We start from the raw sequence: 20,201 nt of genomic DNA on the forward strand, positions 1-20,201 counted from the left end.
TAAAAACAATAGAGCAAGAATATGTAAAGCAGACCCAAAAAAAATTATATTTAAGATACATTAAACAAATATTTCAAAACAAATGAAATTAACAGTTAATAAAAGGGATTAATACTGTGGGTGAGGAAAAATATGATAAGATTTAGGTGAAAGCAAGTTTGAAATCATGAGTTTTATTGTGAATATTGTCCACACACTTGAATATGATATGGTATAAATAAATAAATAAATAAGTAAATAAGTATATAAATTAATAAATAAATAAATAAATTAAATTAAATTAAATTAAATTAAATTAAATTAAATTAAATTAAATTAAATATATACATGTAAAATAAATGTAGAAAAGTACGTGTAAGTATATAGAATACAATCTTATTACTGTAAGGAGAGATCTGGATATAAGTTTTATTACAATAATAATGTGCATAACAACATAAAATTTCTGTTCTTTGTTGTTTTCTTTATATTTTCAGGAATTTCTTAAACAGTATAAATATAATACAGGCTTTTATTTTTTTTAATTTTTGTACTTTGTACTGTGTGTTTGTGTGTTATTGGAGACATTTTGGGGACGTGGTGGAGGTATAGCTGCTCGGACAGGTGAGGTCAAAGGTCGTCAGAAGACAAGCGAGCGCTGTTGTGGAATCTGCTGAGTGCTGCATTTCCTGTTTGACCTCTGACCTCCACCATCCATCCCATAAACACATTCCTGCTCCGCCCCCCTCTGCTTTCTGAATCAAAAATACACCAACTGGTACTGTGTGTCTGGTTTAATGAATAGAGAACCATTTAAAACAGAGCTACGAACATCATCTCCATCAAACAATAAAGTAACTCTCGATTAGTTTACTTTAGATGACGTTATCTTGAATAACGGTGAGCCCTTATTTTTGAAATAAACAAAGTTGAAATCACGATCAGCACTCTTTTTTGTATTTATTTATTTACGATTTGCTTATCATACCTCGGAATAGGGCTGCAAGTAACGATTTTTTTCATTATTGATTAATCTGCTTAATATTTCCTCACATAATTGATTATAAATTGTATGTATAAAATGTATAAAATTCATGTAAAAAAATGTTCCAGCTCCTCAAATGTGAATATTTGCTGTTATTCCTTTTAATAATGTTAATAATGTTAATTTGTTAGTAATAATGTTGAGGTTTGGACTGTTGCATTCCTCACTATTTTCAATAGTAATAATAATTAATATGATATAATATATATAACAGTCACAGGGGACATTTTTCTGCATTGAGAACTTTAAGTACATTTTCCTGAATATAAATACAGTCTTTTACTTAAGTAACATTTTCATTGCAGGACTTTTACTTGAGTATTTTTTACAGTGCGGTATTAATACCTTTACTGAAGTAAAAGATCTGAATACTTCCTCCACCACTGCCCATCACCATCCTCATCATCCTCATAATCACCATCAACATCATCATGTTGATGCCTCTTCAAACCAGAAACCATACTTGCCAACCTTCCCGATTTTCCCGGGAGACTCCCGTTTTTCATGGCCCTCTCCCGGTTTCCTCTCGGCGTCACAATTCTCCCATATTTCACCCAATTTTCACACTTTTTTGTTTCGTTTCGTCATCTCAACCTGTTTCTGGCGCTGTACAGAGTGTATAATCCCTACTGTTTCCACCCGGACGACAATAGAGCTACACCTAATGTCGTTTCCTGGCGTTGAGAGAGCTGCTCGCAACCATAGAGATATATACAGTATATATATGCTCACGACCGACACAACGCAGTTTGAGCTGCGCCTGCATCACAACGTGCAGCGCCCAAGTTGGTCTTTGCTCGACGCAGCGTAAAGCCATTGCAGATCAGTCCAAACCACTGGAAATGGAACAAATGGGTTTCAGAGTGCAGTGGTATCTGGGAAGTTGTGTCTGAAAGAGTGAGAGATGGAGAGAGAAATGGAGAGAACTAAGAGAAAGATATACTCCAGCAGGGGCAAAAAAATCACACCAGAGAGGCAAATTATTCAGTTTTCTTTGTCTTTCATTTCTTTCTTATTATTTTGTTATTTTCATTTTTTAAAGGTCACCAGAATGCAGGAAACAAAGTCTCTGAAACTCAGATTTTTCTGGAGGAGGACCCGCAGACGCCCCCAAATCCTCCTTATTTTTGAGATCTCAAGGTTGGCAAGTATGCCAGAAACCCTGTGTCTGAAAGCTTCCTAACATTGGACCCTAGGCGCTGCAGAGGGTGGAGAAGGTGGAGCACAAAACACAGACATGTGTGGGATAAACTGAGGAGCAGCTCAAGACGAGCAGATGGAAGCAGACAGGAAGTCCAGGAGGAGCAGAAGAAGAAGATATTTAGCCTCTCCAACATCCACTCTGAGAGCTGGAAGCTCATTCAGGACCTCTGAGGAGTCAAAACATGTTTCAGCTCAACTGTATTATTCATGTTCAGAGGACAGGGAAAGACTTATAATGAAGTAATTTAAGCTCTGATGTCTGAGGGGTTGGTTAAAAGAGAGCTCTGCTGATTTAGCATCACACTTCTGTAACATTGTCTGAAGATTAAAATTGATGCAGCAGAACCAGAGATAATGGGCCTCATGCAGCAACATCCTCTTACATTTCTCTTATAAATTATTTTTAGTAATTTAGTTTTCTGTTAAGAAAAAAAATAAGAGAAGTCAACTTCAGATGCACCAAACGTTCATAACCATCCAAATCTGCTCAGGTGGGCTGAATGATGAATCCTACTTGATCATACATTGGAAGCCAGTGGCCTTAGTGGTGTTAAAATGAAAAACACAAGAAACTTATTAAAGTAAATTCATTGTAACGCCACTAATTTCTTTAATGCATTAACGCATTTCAGAGGTTGTAGCTCAGTTTTAAAGCTAGAGTGAAGATACTGGCATCATATGAAACTAAAAAACCTAAGGAATCCATTGGTACCATGTCATACTGCTTTTTGGGAAGAAGGTTAAATAATGCTTCGTACTTGCGCTGTATTTTGGCGAGGAAAAACTGAAATGGCCATTTTCAAAGGGGTACCTTGACCTCTGACCTCAAAATATGTGAATGAAAATGGGTTCTATGGGTACCCACGAGTCTCCCCTTTACAGACATGCCCACTTTATGATAATCACATGCAGTTTGGGGGCAAGTCATAGTCAAGTCAGCACACTGACAACTGTTGTTGCCTGTTGGGCTGCAGTTTGCCATGTTATGATTTGAGCATATTTTTTATGCTAAATGCAGTACCTGTGAGGGTTTCTGGACAATATTTGTCATTGTTTTGTGTTGTTAGTTGATTTCCAATAATAAATATATACATATATTTACATAAAGCAGCATATTTTCCCAACCCCATGTTGATAAGAGTATTAAATACTTCACAAATCTCCCTTTAAGGTACATTTTGAACAGATAAAAGATAAAAGGGACCTAGACTCAGACCAGCGTCTTTGTCTGTCTGATCTTCTCTGAGTCTTTGCTGTCAGCTGGAAGACGATCTGACGGAGCTGATGTCAGTCTGCATGGTTTGAGGGGCTGCAGAGGGATTGTGGGTGAGGTTTCTAAGGCTGGTCAGTGAGGAAACTGCTGATTTAAATGCAAAGAGATGTTCAGAGTCCGTCCTCTGCTGAGTGTTGTTCTGCTGTTGGTTTAGAGCTGCCCTCATTGTTGATAATACTTCTTTACTTTTACTTATTTCACATTTTTAATACAGGAATTTTACTTGAATGGAGAGTATTTGCTTTATATTAGGATCTGAATACTTCCTCTACTACTGCTACTATTAAAATATAATGGCTGGTGGCTGGACGTTATTTATTTTGAGAAAATGTTGTGATAACCAACAACTTTTTAACATTTTTAGTTGTTTTCATGTAAAATGTGAATAGCTGTACTCTCAGTTAGAGAAAAACAAACAAATTAAACATGATATTTAGTTATAGTTAAAAAGAAAAATAGGGATGCAAATAACAATATTTCATTATCGATCAATCTGCCAATTATTTTCTTTCAATTAATCGATTAGTCGTGTATTCTTTAAAATGTCAGAAAAAAAGTTAAAAAAAACAAACACCTGTAACCATTTCCCAAAGTCCAAGGTGACATCTTCAGAAGTCCAAAACCCCACAAAATATTCAGTTTTCTATTATAAAAGATAAAATAAACCAGGAAAAAAAATCATATTTTAGAAGCCAGAACCAGTGAATTTGGGGCATTTTGGGGTTTTGTTTTTTTGATCGGTCAACTTACATAAACTTGACTCCTTGTGTTGGTGTAAACTGATCAGACTAAGAAACTTTAATTCCTTCAGGCGATTCTTTAAACTTTAAACATTTTTCTTTTTTTTTATCCCGCAGGCTGAGCTCTCCTCTTTCTTTCTCTCTTTCTGCGTGTCTCTGAATGAAATGAAACGAAGATGAAAATCAATTCTATAATGAAACACGCTGTAATTGAGGGCGTAGCTCATTATGCCACATTAGTCTGATATAAATAGTGAGCTATTAGCACTAATTTATTAGAAATCTGCCTCTTATTAAAGAGCTTCAACCCTCATTATCTGCCGTGGCTCCTCAGTCCCAAAACTGCTGTGAAACAATCTGAAATTCATATTGAGACACCTGTTTGTTAGGACTTCTCACTTCACCTGTTAACTGGTTTCTAAATGGACTGAATTTATGCAGCGCTCTACTCTAATTCACCCATTCACACACACACTGATGGCAGTGAGCTCCCACCGGCCTAACCATCAGGAACAAATGGGGTTCAGTGTCTTGCTCAAGGACACTTTAGGTGTGTTTTTATTGTTTTAATTAAAAAAATCCTGAGTGGAAGCGTTAGAAATTTGATAAAGAAAACTTAGTGAATTAATCGTGACGTACATAAAGCATGTGACTTGGACCAACCTGGACCCTTTTCTTCCCATGTTTTTGTGTCTAAGTGACTAATGGGGACAACAATTTTTTAAATTAGTTAGTTACGCTGTAACCGGCAGCCACTAAAAGAGCTGCAAGGGCAATTGTGCAGCGTTACGTCCTTATTTTTTGCCACTGACAGGCTCAGATTATTGTTATAAATCTCTGACAACATTATGGAAAGGACCCTACAGAGAAATAAAACGTTTTTTCTCACCTTTCTCTTGATCCGGTCTGTTTGTTATTGTGTCCAAGTCCTGCTCAAGGAGAAGTCTGGTTGTGAAATCTGAATATCTGTATACTCTGGCTCAAATAAATACAGGTGGCCATTGAATTCAAAGACCTCATCCACATTGTGGAGATCATCTAAATATTCAGCCATGACACTATGGATGTATTCCACGTTTCCAGCGTTGTCTTCCGGCAACACGTCACCTCACCAGATTACAGAACGAGACTTCTCCTTGAGCGAGACTCTTTCCTTAATGTCAGACACAGTTATAATAACAATCAGAGCATGTCATGGTAAAAAAAACTGTTTCAGCTCCTACCTGGTGACTGAAAGTTTTTTTCTCTCTCAGAATGGTTTTGATTTCATTCATGAGGATTATATCTGACAGATTATATCCCACTCAGTCCTTTTTACCTTTTGAAATTCCTTTAAAGGACCATTACAACTCATAGTTTTCACCTGCCAAAAAGTGACTGCAGCTCCTGCCTTGTGACTGAAAGTTTATTTCTGACTCAGAATGGTTTGATATCATTCATGAGGATTATATGTGACAGATTATAGCCCACTCAGTCCTTTTTACTTGCAAACCTCAAAGAAAATGAATGGTACAAAATGGGGGGTTTTTGATCGCGAGGGATCGCCTCGCAACCCAGCATTGGACGCTTGATGGGCTGCCACGAGATATAAGACACTCGGCACCTGATTGAACGAACACTTTCCCTCATGGGCTGCTTCTCCCAGCTTTCAAACTGGAGCAACATGGCGTCTCGTTTGGAAACTTTCTTCTCTTATATCATGAAAATAGTTCAGCGAAATGGGTTTCTGAAAACATTTTATGTGAGAAATAAGCCATGCAATTGCTGAATCTGTCTTTATTTTGGATCGACAACAGTTAGTTTAAAAGTTTCTAGGGAGTTTGCAGATGTGGCGACTCGCGTCGGACGCCCTTGATTTGCATAAAGTAGCCTAGACCTCAACATTATGCAAATGAGGAGCGGCCAACGTGACGCCCCCCTCTAGAATTGTGCCGTCACGTTACCAGAATGCATTGCATGACAGCTTACATAGACAATGAATGGGAAGCGTGGAAAGAACGGAGCCTGTGGACATGTACCGTAAGAGAGGTTTAAGAATGTTATTTAGTGAGAAACTTTTTACATTAAAAGTGGTCTGCAATTTCCCCTTTCTTTCTACAACAGAGACAAAACATAAAAAATTAAAAAGAGAATGAAGTCTTCGGTGCAAATCCACATAAACGCAGTGCAGAATATTTTTTAGGGGTAGGTGAAGGCCTCAGACTCTCTGCAGATTTAATGCCAGACAGTTCCAGTTGTTGTTGATGATGATGATGTTTCATGTTGTCTGACAGCAGACAGCTGTTCATCTCTGACATCCCCACTCCAGTTTTTCATTTCTCCAGAGCACGATGTTTTTCCTCCCCATGGTCCTCTCTGAGCAGGACGCCTCATCTGTCATCAGCTCACACCTGCGTCACAACAATAATATCCCTGCCAGGTGTGATGGACAGCCGAGGCGAGGCGGTGACAGCGGCGTGGCGTCCAGACACGGATCGAAGGTGGAGACGAACGTTGACATTTCCATCAGAAGTCTGTTCACGATGCCTGGAGACGCTGCGTCCTCCACCTGCAATAAAACACCTCCGCCCTCCGAATGGTTCTTCAAGGCCTCGGCGTGATTGCAGCGCGGCATCGCTTGTTGGAAACTCTCAAGAAACACTTCAACTTCGTCCGCACTGAGATTTATTGGATCAAAAAAGTTTCTTTTCTACTTTAAAATGTATTGTCTCCGGCTCAGAGAGTGACAGCTGAGGGGAGCGAACTCAGAAGCCATGTTTTCTGTTCCTTTAACTCCTTGAGAACATATGAAGTCTGGTTCTAAAAGAAGATATCTACAATTTAAGAAATGACAACTTGACTGCGTCTTTGTTTTAAGACATTGTGGTTAAATAAAAATAAACTATTAGGTCCGGTTTAACTTCCTTTGTAGCAGAGACCATAGACTGTATATAAAAAGTGGATGTAGTCACAGTAATGTCACAAATTAGTTTGTGGACTACGGTTTTGAAACCTAAAGTTTGGCATTTTGGACGTCGTCATCTTGGTTTTTTGAAGCCAGAAGTGACCATATTTGGATGCAGTCTCAGGTAATTGCAGAGTTGGACCTAAACACAGACGGATTGATGAGGAAACTGCAGGTAAAGTAAACGAAGGACAGGTGAAACTAATCAGGGCGGAGCAGACAATCAAAAAGACGGGAAAACACACAAAGACAGGAAGTAAAACCAAACATGACATGTGAGGAGTGAACTTCACTCAAAACGACAGCATGCATTTCCTTCAGAAAATGCATGTGAACGCTGACAGCTGAAATTGCAAAGCATTGCTGAAAATACAGAAATTGTAAAGCGTGAATGCTTTGCACTGCACTCCTGAAAAAAATTAATAGTAAAACTGGCAGAGTTGAAAGCTAAACTGCATTACCCATAAAAAGCTAAGAGCTGAAATACATACATATGTCTTTGTGAACTTATTGTCTTGTTAGTGAGCAAGCTAAAGAGCTGAGAGCTTTTTCCCCTCTTTAATTTATTGAATGAAATAATTTACAGTTTTGAGAACATAAAAGGGGGATAAAGAAGAAGGGTTAATTTGCAAATACAGATATCTCCGTTTTTATTTATTTCCTTAAATCAGTTTTTTTAAATTATGCATTCCAGGGAAGATCGATCAAAATAGTGTTGGTTTATTTATTTATAACCTCCAGGTCTGAAAAGTGAAGCCAATGCTGAAGTGCTTTAAACTTGCATTCTTTCTAACAGCCAGCAGGGGGCGACTCCTCTGGTTGCAAAAAGAAGTCTGATTGTATAGAAGTCTATGAGAAAATGAGCCTACTTCTCCCTTGATTTATTACCTCAGTAAACATCGTAAACGTGAGTTTATGGTCTCAATCTCTAGTTTCAAGTCTTCTTCAATACAGCATGATGTTCATTTAGTAAATTATGGTCCCATTTAGAGTCAAATAGACTAAATAGGCTACTTTGTGATTGACAGGCCGCTACCACGGTGTTGTCCAGTCTGGTAGTTGTCTTTGTTTTCGTCTTACAACTTTAACCCTTTCACAGTGTGTTTTCAGTCCATGATTGGACTTAGCTCCACCCTCTCGTGTCACTTCTGGTTGCAAAAAAACAACATGTCGATGGTCAAAAAACCAAGATGGCGACAGCCAAAATGCCGAACTCGAGGCTTCAAAACCGCAGTGCACAAACCTATCGGTTACGTCACTGCGTCCACTTGTTATATACAGTCTATGATTGTAACTGACAGCTGTCGTGTTGATTGTGACAAGATGAAGAAAACCCATTGAATCAGGAATATTTTGTCTGCGTATGAATATTATGAGTCATTATTGAGATGATTAATATTCAGATCAGCTACCTGTCCTTCATTAGGAGTGACCACCTTGATGAAGGACAGGTAGCCACAGACATTTTGAAAGCACGATGCGATGGAGAGTTGAGAGTGTTTATTTTGATAGACTTGAAGATCACAGTGATCTTCACCCTGCTGAGCGTGCGTGTTCTCAGAGCTGGAAGTCAGACAGTCAGACAGTCGGTGATTGGATGTCTCACCTCTGCTGAAGTAATGAGCTCATTCCAGTTGACAGACTCACCTGCAGACTTTGAGCAGAATCTCATTTTGTAATAAAAATCAATCCACCCGCTCAGAAAACTCAAACTCCTTCTGTTGGCTCAGAGTTCACTTGAACTTTTCAGAAACAGCGAGACGCTCGATTACACAACAAGCTGCAGTTTTTAAAACTTTTCCTGAGATTTCTTGTTGAACTGATCAGAAGATGTGGAGACCTTTAATCAAATATGTTCGATTCTGTCTTCCAGCCGCAAATCATCCACAGCAGGCAGGCAGGGATTCTGGAAAAAAACAAAACTGTTTTAAATCCAGTCTAATTTGATCAAAAACCAGTATAACCTGGTCTAAAAACTAGGGCTGTCCTTGACCAAAGAAATTCTCAGTCGACTATCACTCATACGATTTTGTCGACTAATTTATTAGTTGATTTAATTGACAGAACTGTGAAACTATGGAGGACAGAACCTACCAAAATAAAAAAAATAATTCTCTCAATAAATAAATAAATATATCATTAAATGTAGCAAAATAATATAAAAAAATAATGTAGACATTAATTAATAATAAAATAAAAAATATATGCAAACTAAATAAATAAATAGAAAATAAATTAAAAAAATAATACATTTAAAAATTTATAAAAATAAATACATACATAAATAAAAGGGAAAATTGAATGTTATTGAAACCTGTCTAGTCTAAACCCAGTCTGATCAGTTCAAAACTATCCTATCCCAGTCTATCTTGATATTAACCCAGTCTAATTTGGTCTAAAACCCAGTCTAATCTGGTTTGAACTGAGTTTAATCTGGTGCAAACCCAGTCTGATCTGGTCTTAACCCAGGGTAGGCATGCAATGCACATTGCCATTGTCGCTGTAAGCATGTTAGCATCCTGATGTTAACGTTTAGCTCAAAGCACTGCTGTGCCTATAAGTAGGCTACAGCCTCAGAGCTGTTAGTTTGGCTGCAAACTCTCAGTCCGGCAGCGTCTTCAGATATTCTCACAGATCTGCTGTCAGTCATTCTTGCAGGTTTATATTCAGACGTGTTCGGAGAAGTCATGAAAGCAGATAAAGATGATGAGGAAAGTGTCTGAATCGATACTCAGACCCATCAGTGAGTTTATTCCATCTCACTATAACTTATTGATCAGTCGGACCCTGCATGGTATCAAACCTCTCATCTAACTAAGTCTTGCTTATGAACTGATAAACAGATCTTTCATTACACCTGCTGGACAGACCTCCAATATTTCAATATTTACTTGTAGTGATGATACAGTCTGATCACTTCTAAGCAACATGTGTTAACACACACTCACTCTGAAGTTTTACAGTCTGCTGTTGAACATCTTATGCTGGTTATTACACTGTGGTGCGTTTTAGTGCCTGCTGGGACAAACGGCCGCGGCAGGATGGACTCATAAATCGCTGAATAACAGTCGTATTAATGCTCCCCTCCATAAAAGTGATGTGTATCCTGCTGCTGACTGGATGACGAGGATTGTAAATATCAACAGCTGCTGTTCAGGCTGATCGCTTTATTCAAGACGAGAAGCGCTCTGCTAGAAGCAGCATGGATTCGGCTCAGCATCCGATTTGAGCGTCCAGAGCGTCCGGACCGAGACGCCTCTTTAGAAATCCGACTGGAATTGCATTTCTGGATACAATCTGGATATGCCGAACAACTGATTTGGGCTGGCAGTCTGAACAAGGCCTTACTTATTGTGTGACTTAATGTTGTGGTTGTAATGTAATTTGTTCTCCAGAGCTGAACTAAAACGACAAGGAAACTTTCACGAAGAGTTCAACAGAGAATTGTAAGAACATTGGATAAATGTTAAAATGTTCAGACTTTGAATATGGAAACAATACTTTCACTACAGTTGGATTCTGATGGCTGTTTCCATTTTTTATTAGCTCTGGTATTAACAGGTGATTAATAAATAAATGATAGTGATCTTTTTCTCTGTTTCTCTTTCAGCAGCTTTTGTTTCAGCTCTCTGCAGCTGTCTCGTCATCATCGCGCCCTTCTCGCTGCAGCGCCGCCGTCCTCTCGTTGTGACTTTGCCCGAGGCGACTCCGCGTCTGTCTGTCTGTCTGTCCGTCTGTCCGTGCTGATGTCTCACACTGTGACGGTGACAGGTGGCACTTCCTGCTGTCTGACGCCGTGACGACGGCTGACGACCTGTCAGCGGGACGTCTGTGATTGGCTGAGAGACGTGTGGGGAGTGCAGCTCGTGCAGCAGGCGTTAACCTTTCAGCAGGAGACGCTCCGAGTCAGCGATGATGATGCGTTCGCGACGAGTGACGGACACGGGATGTGATGTCATGTTGGTGTCAGATGTTTTTTAAATACTACCTGTCAATCAAAAATCCCCTCCAGCTGATCCCTCCGTTTTTTTCCCATCATCCTCTGTGTCTCATCAACGCTTAATGTGACATTAACAGGCATAAACTAAGGCGCCGACATGAAAAACCAGCCTCACACGTCAAACACATCATCTCTCTCTCTGACACCCACCCTGTCCCGAGGGCACCGGGTTTCCCCAACGAGCGAGTGAATGAACGAACGTGAGCTACCGATGCCAACTACACGCTTCACCTCCTGTCTGTCTGCAAAGCATAAATCAAACAGCAGATGATGGAATATTGACTCAGTGAAGAGCTGCGAGGAGGGAGGTTAATATTTGTGTCCAGTTCCAACATCTTAACGTGTGAATCTTTAACTTTCTGTTGTGACTTCCTTCACCGCCATCTTTGCATAAACCAATTTACTTTTCATCAAACATTCGTTTTAGGAACATTAGTAGAATGGTGTCTTTTATTAAAGGTGCTATTGGTAACATTGATAACATTCAGCCACTATATGTCTCACTCTTCCTCCCCCGTTCAATTGCATTCACTTCACAACAAGTGGTTGCCAGTTCGTTGTACAACCTGCATATTTTATGATCGAGTGGAGTGAGACTCAGACAGTCAAGTGATTCATCTTTCGTGGTACTGAAGATTTTGCAACATGTAGTACATTAGCTACAGATTTAGGTTACTTTGTGATTCATGTAATGTAATACATGGTAATCTGCCCTTACAAAAAATAAGTTTATTCAAGTGTGGTATTAGTATACTTCTTTTCTGCAAACTTGTCAGTATAAGCCAAGTATACTTAAGTATCATTTTGTTAAGTATATCTCTGATAAGTACATAAAAAGTAAAGTGAAATCATACTATCCTATTTTAAGTTTTAAAGAAGTATACTATTAGCACACTGGAAAAAACTTTTTTTTAGTGAGGGATTTCCACTTGTATGCATATATTGACAGGTGCATAAATAGTGGTCGATGGAAATGCACTTATTGAAATATTGTGCTAAATGATCTCTTGAAAAAAGCAGACCCTAATGGACACGTTATATCAAAGCACGAAGACAGCAACTCATTCTTCTTCAAACATTACAGCTGTAGAAGAAGAAGGGTGCTGTGCAGCAGCATCCACTGATTAAACTGCTAAAATTATAAAATGACCTGCTGTAACCTTCACAGGTGAAACCCTGTGATAAAAGATGCTCCGCTGCTGAACGACTGTGTGGTCTGAAACGTATTGATCAGATATCCACAGCTGACGAGAGGAAACACTGGGTGCTGATCAATAATTCAGAGGTTTGTTGGAGTTTGTACAGGCTGTTAGCAGAGTTGACTCAGGCAGATCGAGAGATTAGAGACTCTGACTTCATGCATCAAACAGGAGCCGCGGTATCATCAGTGTGTGATAAATGATGAATACCGTGTGGAGAGTGAAGAGATGAACCTGTGAGTCAGAGAGTGAGGAGAATATTTACTGTCATAATAAATGTTTTTAAACAATCAACGCTACCACAAAGAGACATAAAACGACCACAGAGAGACATGAAATGATCACAAGGAAATGCAAAATGACCACAATGAGATGCAAAATTACCTAAAAGAGACGCAAAACGACCACAAAGAGAAGCAAAACGACCTCAAAGAGACTCAAAGAGACGCAAAACGACCACAACGAGATGCAAAACGACCACAATGACACATAAAATGACCACAAAGAGATGCAAAACGACCACAAAGACGCAAAATGACCACAAAGAGAAGCAGAACGACCAAAAAAAGACCTGAAGCAACCATAGAGAGACGCAAAACGACGACAAAGAGACATAAAATGACCAAAAGGAAGCATAAAATGACCACAAAGAAACAGGAAATGACCTCAAAGACAAATAAATTACCATAACGAGATGCAAAAACAACCACAAAGAAACACAAAACCACCTCAAAGAGACATAAAACGACCACAAAGAGATATAAATTGACCACAACGTGACAAAAACGACCACAAAGAGACATAAAACGACCACAAAGACACACAAAATGACCACAAAGTGTCACAAAACAACCACAAAGAGACATAAAATGACCACAATGAAACATAAAACGACCACAAAGATGCAAAATGAACACAAAGAAAAGCAGAACAAACACAAAAAGATACACATCTTTCCATCAACCCTAAGAGGGTTTTGAAGCTCTATAATGTCGTCACCATGCAGGTTGGCTCAGTGTGCAGAAGAAAAGGCAGACAGACAGACAGACGGACAGACAGGCAGTGTGACATGTAACAAAGTTCAGACTCAAACTGCTGATACAGCCAGAACAGGACCTGGACCTGAACACACTGACCCTCCTCCTCTCTCCTTCAGGCTGTAATCTTCTTGATAAAGTTGCTTTTTCTCTCTGTGGATATTTTTTTTTTTTTATCTCCTGATGCAGCTGATGTCGCTCTGATAGGCCTCGTCATTATTCCCAGCATCGTCCTGCCTGCAAAACGTCGCCGAGGCAACGGTGACCTTGCCAACAGGACTCCTGTACCCGACGAAGCACTAATGAGGGAAGAGTTTGGAAGGAAGAAAAAAAAAGCTGCAGAGACACAATGACAGATTAGATTCACTGAAACACTTCAGCAACATCACTGATACAGTTTATAACCAGTGAGAACTGACTGACTGCAGTGTGTGTGCAGCCTCAGTGGGAGGGTAACAGTGGAAAAATAAATAAATACAAATAAATAAGAATCGAAAATAAGTCTTAGTTCAGTATAGCATTACTCACCATCTTTAGCTATTGATCAGAGTGACTCGTTGAGGCAATTCAGGACAAACTGAGCCGTTATTGACATTTTGGGGTTAATTTGTCTCCAGAGACAAAACAGTCAGCTGTGTTTCTGTGTTTTCTCCATCTGTGTTTTTACAGCCGATCACATCTACAGTAATCAATATCCCCACAGTTAATCTGACAAACTGATACTACTGATCACATCCTGATCCCATTAACCTTTGTGACCTCTGTGAGCGTCTGAGTTGGAGTTGCGGATGTTTTCTGGAGCCAAAGAACAACTCAGACTGTCAGAGAGGACAAGATGAACTGAAGAGGACTGGATCCATACGGAGGTCAGAGGTCAAGTGCTGCAAATGAAGAAGGGGCAGAGAGAGGAGGATGAGGGGAGGGATGAAAGATATTGATCAATCGGTGGACAGAGGAGGGAGAGTAAAGCAAAGCAAAGCACCAGAGAATACAGGACAAAAGCAGGGCTAAAACAACAGAGAATATTGGAAAAACCATGGCTACAACGATAGAGAATAATGGACAAATCCATGGCTACAACAATAGAGAATACTGGACAAAACCATGGCTACAACAATAGAGAATACTGGACAAAACCATGGCTAAAACAATAGAGAATACAGGACAAAACCATGGCTAAAACAATAGAGAATAATGGACAAAACCATGGCTACAACAATAGAGAATACTGGACAAAACCATGGCTAAAACAATAGAGAATACAGGACAAAACCATGGCTACAACAATAGAGAATACTGGACAAAACCATGGCTAAAACAATAGAGAATACAGGACAAAACCATGGCTAAAACAATAGAGAATAATGGATAAAACCATGGCTACAACAACAAAGAATATTGGGGCAACCCAGGGTTAAAGAGCATAGAATATTGGACATGTCCAGGTTTTAAACACCAGATAATATTAGACAAATTCGGTGCTTAAACACCAGAAAATACTGGACAAAAACAGGGCTCAAAGAACAGAGAATATTGGACAAAACTGAGGCTAAAACAGCAGAGAATATTGGACAAATCCAGGGCTAAAGCACCAGAGAATACTGGACAAAACCAGGGCAAAGAACTGAGAATATTGGACAAAACCATGGCTAAAACAACAGGCCAAAGAGGCACCAAACCATCTGACTGACAACAGTTGTTGTTTTGATGAAAACAAAATGAAACAAACTGCAATAGAAACAGACTTTGAGAATAAATCATGACGTCCACACGACCTCAGTTAAACACCAGAGTTTAAAATGCTGTTTTTTTTGTTTCTGAAGATAGTTTCCAGTCTCCGGAGAGTCCTCAGCCTCCCGCTGAGCATCTCCTCTCACGCCGCTACTTCTTCTTCTTTGATAGAAAACTGCTCTTTAAGACATCAATGAGTGTTCTTCTCCACTTCATATTCACGCTGAGCTGTGGAGGAAACACTAACAGCAGCGAATCACCAACAAACTGTCTGATGCCGTTTGAATGACGCTGATGGAGGAGAAGCTCCGGTTCACAACATCGCACTCGGTTGATCTGCAGAGGACATGAAATAAACACACTTTACATGAAATACAAGAATAGACTTAAATCACCTCAACTACACAAACTAGGGCTGAATGATTTGAGGAAAATATGACTTTTTTGACAAATATTGCGATTAAAATTACAATTGTTTTCCATCAATTAAAGTGAAGTCTACATATTATTAACCAACCACAACGCATAAAGAAAAAAATATAATAAAATGTTGCAGTTGTTAAGTTAGAGAAGACTTAAAGGTATATTTTCTGTAGAAAGAAAATCACCAATTCCATTCAGATTTCGCAAGATGTTACGTTGACAGGAAGGTGAAACTGCTCTTGAATTCAGTGACTTTATCTCTCTGCAGCAGTGATACTAATAATATTATAAACCGTCTCCTTCCTTCAACAGATGGAGGAAAGGGAAAAGAAAAGAATTGACTCAAATAAAAAGGCTGATTGAAGGATTTCCTCTGTCTTTATTCTCTGTTAGCGTGCTGTGTTTTGTCCTGCGACTGAAGAAATGGACTCTTTCTGAGGCAGAAAGTGATGAATAAAACATGGGTTTGGTTTTTTGAGGACACCAAATCATCGGATTCATCCGCTCAGAGAAACACACAGAAACCAACTGCAGTTTTTTTTTTTACTGCAGTGACGATGATGAAGTCACTGATGAAGGTGCTACATTTAATGAACTCTGAGTTTAAATGTGTGATGAAACACTGTTTATAGTGATTTCTACTGATTTAAAATATTCTTCTTCGGGTGATTTTGGCAAACACAGCTTCAGAGAAGAAGTCATTACTGTGAATAATGCGGCCCGGTCGCACTAAACAGCGTATGAATAACACGGTATTTCGCAAGTCATTAGCTCTCTGATGTCGGCTTGTTGTGTCTGGACCTTAACACACAACACACAAACTCTTTTTTGCCTTATATTCCATTCCATTTTGCTGCAGAACTTATTAATTAGCTAGTTGAGTATCAAACATATCGGTTAGTGCAGCTTTAAAAGACTGTTATTCAATGATAAACGTGCCTTTAATTGAAGGCTGGTTTAACAGAGAGGGTGTTATATGTCTTGTATGTTTTTTCAAGGATAAAATCCGTAGTCTCTTCTCTTGGTCTATCTCACACAGAGAGACAAGGTCAAAGATCGCAGCAGCTGGAGTGCTTTTTAAATGGATTACAAGTATGTATCCAGTACCAGGATGTCACTTCTGACCTCCAACAGAGACGATAGATACCGTTTTTTTCTCTCTCTCTCTCTGACCTGAAAAACTGTCTCAGAGCTCTTCACCGTCTGACCTTGACGACAGAAACCCTCCATGACTGCCGCCGCCTGGAGAAAAGGCCGCCTCTCGCCCACGGAGAGCTTTCAGCGCTGGTGGTAATTGGATCCTGGTCCTGCTCGGCCCCCCCGTCGCTCCTCTCTGTTCTCTCTGCTGGTGGTGTCATCATCAGCGCTCTAATAAGGCGAAGGCCACGAGCGCCTTCAGCGAGTCATTATTCACAGTAATGACTTCTCACTGGGCTCCTCGGTTACAGGACGAGTTGTATCTGAACACACCGAGCTGCAGTTTAAAGACTCGGGTCAGCAGATACTAGCAGTGAGAGGGTAAGAACATTTCAGGTACTCGTACTTTAGTTGAGTATTTCCATTTTATATTACTTCTACTCCATTACATCCCAAGGGTAAATATTGTACTACCGGTGAGCTGGTTTATATACACTGAAGGACTGATGACATAATGAGAGGTAGGTGTGTAAGTAGGTGAGTGTGGTTTGTGACGGTGAACAGGTGAACCTGTGGATGTGGGAGTCAGGTGACCAGGGTTGGCGGGAGAGTCCGAGGGTATTTGGTGGACAGGTGAAGAATGATGAAGAATGTATATTCAACCTTTTCACACACTGATGAGTTAGTTGTTAGTAGTTTTGTTGCATGGCGTTAAAAGGACACGTGAAAAGGCTAAAATGCGTCCTCATGACACGCGGAATGTCCTTGTAATGTCGTGCTATTTTTACGCCTTCCTGTGAGACCGGATTGAGCCAAGAGCAGCTGATCATTCTCTGTAGGTTCATCACAAACACTGTTTTCACATTGTTATATGATACATTATTAATATAAAAGATATTGATTATACCCCCATAAACCATAGTGTTGTTGATCAGTTTTATCAGAAATCGCTCTATATGTCGATCTAAAGGGTTATGATGGATTTTGAGTTGTAATCTAGAGGACTTTAACTTTAGTTAGTCTCAGGCTCTCTGCTCTTAAAACATCTTCAGTTTTTCACAGTTGTCTGGAGTACGAGGGGAGACGCCATCCTGCAGTTCCGCACGTCTTCACAGTAAAGTTGTCTGAAGCGTTCAAAGGTCAGAAACCTGCTGCCATCTGTGTCTTTGTTGGTCCTCCTGCGTCTCCTCCTCTCTGACATTTTAATAAACCTCTCTGGAGGGTTTGTCACCTCAGCAGCACACAGTCTCTCTGAGTTTTCAGCATTTATGAAGCTAAACTGAACCTGCAGGACGACAAAACATTTCACACACTGACGATTCTCATTCATTTATTACTTGGCAGCGATGGAAGCCCATTTTTGTCTGGAAAACAACAGATGAAAAGTTTGAAATGATAAAACTAAAAAATAAATAAACACTCTGGTATAAATCAAAAATGTTTGTGCACTACTCACTCAAAATATTGATTTATAAAGTAATAATTTTGATAAATTTATTTTTTCAGATACTTGTACTTAAGAAGTCATAATTTTGAAATAGCTGTCAAAATGTTTTCTCTATCAAGAAATTTGCAATGGCATTTTTGTGCATAAAGGTCACAATAAACGAAGTAAGACAAAAGAAAAAAGCAACTGCAAAAGTCAGGAATCATAAATACGAAATATAAATTTACAATAAAATATATCTGTCCAACAAACACAGGACTTTCAACAAGGAGACAGGTGTTTGTGTCCCAAAGTGTTGTTGAGTTTGAAGTTACGTGTGGGACTTGTTTTCTTTACTTCTGTCAGATTGTTTCCGTATGTATTTTACTCAGTTTACATACTTATTTCAAGCCCAACCATGATGTCTTTCTTAAACTTTACTAAGTGGTTTTGTTGCAGGATCAGAATACACTGGGTGTGCAGTTCCCCACCTCTCTTAAACCCTAAAGAAAGGGCATCGTCACACCTTAATTTTCGGAGAGGGGAAATGCACCAAGCTGCTCTCAGTTGTTAATTAGGAGTCAGTTCCCCCCCACCGTGGTCAACAGGTGATCTGAATAACCCCCAATCAACTCAACAACTGTGACGTTCAGCTCAAATGAATTGGGGAAAAGGGAAATGACAGCAAATACCAAAGACTACACTCTCCCCCCGTATACTGCACCTATATACATAGGTGTTTTACAACACAATTATGCAACAGTACAGTGTGCAGGATTTGGTGACATCTAGTGGTGTAGTTGCAGATTGCAACCAACTGAGTACCCGTCCGCTCACACCTCCCTTTCCAAGACTGCGGTAACGGGAGTCGGCGAGTGCAAAACCGTAGTGCAAAAATGCCAATCGCCTCACTCAGAGGCCATCCTTACCATAATAACACTACTTTAGGAGCAACAGTAGTCAGACGGCGGCTGGCGTTACCACGGTTTTGCACTATGAGGCTCATGTTACTGCATTTTCACAAGTGTGTTGGAAAACTACGGTGGCCTTCAGGTAGCATAAAAACGTGAAAGGCTCTCAGTGAACCAGTGTTTGGTTTGTCCGTTCTGGGCTATTGTAGAAACATGGAGGAGCAATATGGCGTAGTTAGGGGAAACTTTCGCAAGATGGCTAACGTTAGGCATTGATCTTGAATAGTTATGATAGGTCGTCGGGCAGCGAGTCTCACGAGAGCTTTTGTAGATCTCAGGTCAGATTTTGCAAATGTGGGTTACCTTCTAGACACGACACTCCGTGAAGAGGTCCCGCTTCCTATGTAGATATGAACGGCTCATTCTAAGGTAACGAAAACACAATGATTCTTAGTTTCAGGTGATTATACACGAAAGAAAACATAGTTATTAAAGCAGCAGTAGGCAGGTTGGAGCAAATCTGATTTTGAAAAAGTTACTATATCTAAACTATATGAAAAAAATCATGTTCCTCTGTGTCCTCCGGTGCTCGTAACGGCTTTTGCAAGATTTCACAGACCGGAGGAAAACAAGCGGTCAGAGCCGAGCCGGAGTCTGTTGTCTCTGAGCAGCTTTCAATCACTCGTAAACTCCGATCAAACGGTCAAACTAGGCAGCGCTGATCAAATATGAATCAATATTCTGTTCCTGTAATGCCTATTTCTCTCCTCAAATGTTTTCAGAAACATCTGGTAGTGTACTGTTTAGCTGTAAAATGAGAAAGTTTGTGACCCGGCAGCCATGTTGAGATCTGTTGAGGAAATACCAAGCACCGCCCACCAGCCAGAGCACAGCCAATAGGATCGCTCTCTCTCTCTGAAATTACCTGTGATTGGCCAAAGTGTCCCGTCACGGGTTAGATTTTTTAAAGCCTGAAAACAGAGCCATGAGGAGGTGCAGAAGTCTAGTTATCGCTCAGAACACTTCAATTACATCAGATCCCTCGAAATGACACTGGCCCTTTAACATAATTTCCCCCCAACATAAATTCATCCTCATCAGTAGCTTTACTGTTTTTTTTTTACTGTAGTATTGTGTCCTGGACTCTGGATTG

This window comes from Sebastes umbrosus, chromosome 4, assembly GCF_015220745.1.
Source record: "Sebastes umbrosus isolate fSebUmb1 chromosome 4, fSebUmb1.pri, whole genome shotgun sequence".
NCBI lineage: Eukaryota > Metazoa > Chordata > Actinopteri > Perciformes > Sebastidae > Sebastes > Sebastes umbrosus.